The 4144-nt window shown below is 46.7% G+C and overlaps 1 pseudogene; it reads right to left on the bottom strand.

Moving 5' to 3' along the window:
- Positions 1 to 622: 622 nt before the first annotated feature.
- Positions 623 to 2618, bottom strand: LOC144311726 (RNA-binding protein EWS pseudogene; annotated as a pseudogene).
- Between the last annotated feature and the right edge of the window lie 1526 nt (positions 2619 to 4144).

Here is a 4144-nt window from a genome sequence, read left to right as displayed (position 1 = left end):
AGATCCACAAAACATGGTTCCTATTTTCAAGGAGCAACCAATCAAATGGGAAAGATGGACACTGCAGTTATAATCAGACAAGTAGATACATAATTTCAAACTATGGGAACCTTATGAAAGAAAATGAAGGTTGCCACGAGAGGAGAGGAGAGGGGGGTCTGTCCTAGAGCTCTAGTCAAAGAAGGACTCCCTGCGATGGCAGTATTGTAACCAGTATCTGAAGGCCTAATATTTAGCCAGAGACTTCGCTCTCCACCTGAGTACATGTATGCATTATTCTAAATTGCTCTGTCCCAAGGCATCCTAACCCTTCCTTCTCCAATTCTTTCTTTAGTCATTTCTTTGTGAGTCTTTCTCAGTTCGTTTTATTTCATTTTCATATTTCTTTTTAAAAGCATGCCCTGGCTTCTTTAGGATCATTAAAACATCATGCTTTCTTTCAGTGTTATTGAATATGTACTAATACTATTTCTTTTTTCTCTCTCTCTCTCTCTCTTTTTTTTTTTTTTTTTTTTTACCATTTAACTTGTTTTAATGTTTCTTCACAAATGGTGAAAAATACTAAAGTACAGACAAGGAATAATCATAATGTGGCCAACATTATAAATATGGAATTATAAATTCAAAACATTTTCTGGTTTAAAAAATAAATCTCGTAGTCAATGCAGCTCTGCGGGGTCTCCCCGGGGTCTCTGCGCTCCTGACGGTGCTCGCCTTTATCCATTTTTCCAGGCCCTCCACGCCCTCCTCTTCTTCCTCCCATCTGTTCCATCAAAGGTCCAGGGGGCCCACCAGGACCACCTCGTCTTCCTCCACCAAAGCCCCCTCGGTCCATGCCCCGGCCACCACGGAAGCCCCCTCTGTCTCCACCGCGGCCACCTCTGAACATCCCACCGGGACCACCGCGGTCCCTGAGGCCACCTCTTCCTCCCCGCATGCCACCAGGGCCGCCCGGAGCGGGAAGGGTGGTGGAAGGAAGCCTTCAGGCTTCGGGGCCTTACACTGGCTGCATTCTGTTCTCCAGGCGAAGTTCTGGTTTCCACACCCCGGATTGGGGCACTGCCAGTCCCCAGCTCAGTGCTGGACGTTTCCTCCTCCAGATGGGTTCCCTCGGGAACCCCGGGGTCCTCTTGGGGGAAAGCCACCTCTGTCTCCTCCACGGCCTCCCATGCGACCCATGGGGCCCCCAGGACCTCCTGGGCCCCCTGGACCTCCACGGAGTGGCGGTGGCATCCCTCTGCCCTCACGGGGAGGTATACCACCCTGCATGCTGTTCATTGGAGGTTTCTTAAGAGAAAACTTAAGTTTGCTTCCTTGAAAATCTTTCCCATCAAACCACTCCACAGCAGCCTTGGCAGATGGTGGGTCTTCATAGGATACTGTAGCATCACCTTTGTGCTTTCCTGTTTCCTTGTTCAAGTAGATATGGATCATGGGTTGTCCGGTTCTCTTGTTCATCTTAACAACTCCACACTGCTTAAAGAAGTCAGCCAGATCATCTAGAGTCACATTGTCATTTAAGCCTTGCACATAAATTGCACTGTTGTCAGAGTCTTCATATGGATCTACAGGTGGGCCTAGATCAAGATCTGGTCCTTCATCCATGGGTCCACCAGGCTTATTGAAGCCACCTCGCTCTCCAGCGCTGCCCCTTCCACCGCGTCCTCCTCCCCGCCCACCTCTGCTCATGCCTCCTCGATCAAATCCCCCTCTTCCCCTGCCCCGGTTATCAGGGCCACTCATGCTCTGGTTCTCTCCTAGTCCGGAAAATCCTCCAGACTCCTGCCCATAAACACCCATGCTACTGGGGTGGTCCTGTCAGATTGAACTCTGCTGCCCGTAGCTGCTGCTCTGTTGGCTATATTGACTTGGAGCCTGGCTGTAGGATCCAGTTTGGGGGGGATAACTAGTGGGCGGCTGCTGCCCATAGCTGCTTTGTTGACCATAGCTACTCTGCTGTCCATAGCTGCTCGGCTGCCCATAGGTGTTCTGCTGAGAGTAACTGCTCTGATCATAACTAGTTGGCTGTGTAGAGGAGTAGCTGGTAGGAGGATAAGATGGTGGTGCTGTGACTGGCTGCATGGGGTAGCTCTCAGGTACCTGGGGATAACTGTAGTTACTCTGTCCTAGGCTGGGCTGGTTGTAACCCCCTGTGCTAGATTGAGGTTGACTAGTCTCAGCGGGTTTGTTACCATCCTGTGGTCTTGCAGATGTGGTGGCTGCTGGCTGCTGCCCATAGGCTGGGTAAGCAGGCTGAGTGCCATATGCAGACTGAGCTGCATAGGAGGCCTGGGTGGTAGTGACCGTAGCAGTGGTGGTATCATAAGCACCAGTGCCGTACCCCTGGACAGGCTGACACTGTATGCCTGGGAAGCAGTTGGAGTAGTATAACCAGCGGGAGGCTGTCCATAAGAAGTTGCATAGGCGGTCTGCCCATAGGTCGCAGTGGTCTGAGCCTGGGTATAGCTGACATCAGTGGGCTGTCCATAGGTTCCATAACTCTGCTGCCCATATGCCTGGGTGGTCTGTGCATATCCTTGAGTTGGTTGGGCGTTGTATGCACTGTAGCCCTGCTGGGCTGCAGCTTGGCTGTAGGTACTGTAACCCGTGGATGCCATTTTCTCTCCTTCCCTCTCATTCTCCTAATACTATTTCTGAAAGCAAGTCAAAGAAACAATACAGTATTGACTTTGCCTTTGAAAACCATACTCCTCCCTTTCCCTCTGAATAAAATTCTACCCAGGGCTTTTCTCTATAAAATGTCCTGTTTTTTCCTCCTTGTTACTACACATATAGCTATATAATGGAAAATAGGCATGGGATAGAGGAAGGTATCCCTCTATCCCTCTGTGGATGGGAGAAAAATTTTTTTTTTTTACTATTTTGTAACTAGGTCTAAAATTTACCACATTAGTACTTTAGTTTAGTACTAAAGGCCTTAATGAGGTACAAACTTGACAGATGGGGCGACAGATTAGAATGGTTAACATTCATTACCAAGAAAATTGCCATGAATTAAGTCAACTCACCAGGGAGCAAAGAATATAGTACCCTGAAATAATAGGACAGAGGAGAGATTCACTTCAATGCGGGTGGTAGGAATGTCAGAGACAAGTCCTGGCCACAAGGAAAGGCAGACAGGGTCAAGAAATTGCTCATCTGGGAGGGATATGGGAGAGAGTCATACGAATGCAGGAGGAAGGCACAGAGGGCAGAGATACTGGTATTGATCCCCCATTTGAGATGATCACATCTGAGAATAACTGGCCACATTTTTGTGTATCTATAAAGCTCCACTTAATCTTTGGTTTACGTCTTTCTTGGTTATACTGTTTTTATTTAATAATAGACGCTTATTGGGCAGTACCCTTTCTTGTTAGTGCTTTCATTGTGATCCATCCCAGGATAGGGGTGTCAAGGCATAAATCTGCTATTGCTTACTGACTCAGAACCTGCCAACACCTAGTAACGAACCAGTAATTATGACTCAAGTGAGATATACCAGCCGGCAGAATAAGGCAAATGTTGTGTCTAAAAACTGAGGGCACCATGGCCTTGGTGGCAACAATTTTCAACATACACTTCAATCTACATAATTGTCAGTCACTGGCATTTATATCTCAAAGGCTCATTGGAGTGTGTGCAGCTTGGTGGATAGATTCTAAGGCCTGTTGTTGCCCATATCCCCTCTCAAAGGTGGCTTTCTATTCAGTGTTTTTACATAACTGAGTATATCCCATACTTTGTGTGAAGTATGAACTAATTCCAATAGAAATAGGCCTATTAGATGTACTGATGCTTCTTTGGGTTTGCTGCAATGTTTAAGCCTAATTTCAATCTTGAACTGATTCGGGAATTTTCCTGTGAGCATTAGCCCATATGGTTCCAAGAAATTCACTTAAGTTACTAGTTCCTCTAACTTGTCAGGATTAATCTTCCAGACCTAGTTACTCCAATATTGATAAATTTCAGCTAATGGCAGCCTAGACTTTGTCTTTAACCCTTTCAATAATGCTGCCAATATAATGGTACCAGGGCACTTCTGATAGGATCCTTGTCTTTTCTACTTTTCTGCTTAATTTCTGAAGATAAATCATGGGGAGTAGATGGCCTTGAGGGAACACAGTAAAATTATGTCATAACA

This window comes from Canis aureus, chromosome 4, assembly GCF_053574225.1.
Source record: "Canis aureus isolate CA01 chromosome 4, VMU_Caureus_v.1.0, whole genome shotgun sequence".
Taxonomy (NCBI): Eukaryota; Metazoa; Chordata; class Mammalia; order Carnivora; family Canidae; genus Canis; species Canis aureus.
The sequence above is the reverse complement of the archived record's forward strand: the minus strand, read 5'-3'. Positions and strand labels throughout refer to the sequence as shown.